The following is a 697-nucleotide window of genomic DNA, read 5'->3' as shown; positions in this document are numbered from 1 at the left end:
TAAATGCATAACTGGTTTTGAAATTTCAATTCATATTAATCATTTGTCCATTTCATATTATTTGTTCAATTATATGGGATAATTGTCCAATGATTGTGTTAATGATTTTTATTTGTTCAATAAATACTGTTTCTCGTTTCTGAGATGATCACGTTTCCTCCATTCTCTATTCTCTTATTCACTAATGTTTGCATTCATTAGTTTTATATGTTCAATAAATACTGAGTAATGTTTGAGAGAATCTATTCTTATCTATTCCTTGAAGAGGCGAGATCTATTATTTATAATTCTGCAATTTGCATTTTCATTATTCATTCTTTTACTTTAAATTAATTATCCAGTTACATGATACAATCCATTAATGATTGAGTTTATGATCTTTAGCCCTGATAGAATGAATGCGAATTTCTCAAAACATAATGATAATTAATTCATTGGGTTCGTTCATCAAATATAAACTTCAATAAAAATTAGAATATCTTTCAATGAAATTCTCAGTAGAATTCGTTATTATTCATTCAATTTGTGTACATACACTTCGTGTCTAGTTTCAGTTGGTATTAATATATCTCGTTGTTGGAAGTAAAAGAGGTCGACGATAATCAGTAATACTGATAAGACGTAAGAGGGCCTCATTTATTATACATTATAACAACATTTGCATTAATCATATTACTAGACTATTATAGATATACGA

The sequence above is a fragment of the Ceratina calcarata genome, unplaced genomic scaffold (assembly GCF_001652005.2).
Source record: "Ceratina calcarata isolate Rehan_Ccalc_2016 unplaced genomic scaffold, ASM165200v1 scaffold985, whole genome shotgun sequence".
NCBI classification, from domain to species: Eukaryota; Metazoa; Arthropoda; class Insecta; order Hymenoptera; family Apidae; genus Ceratina; species Ceratina calcarata.
The sequence above is the reverse complement of the archived record's forward strand: the minus strand, read 5'-3'. Positions refer to the sequence as shown.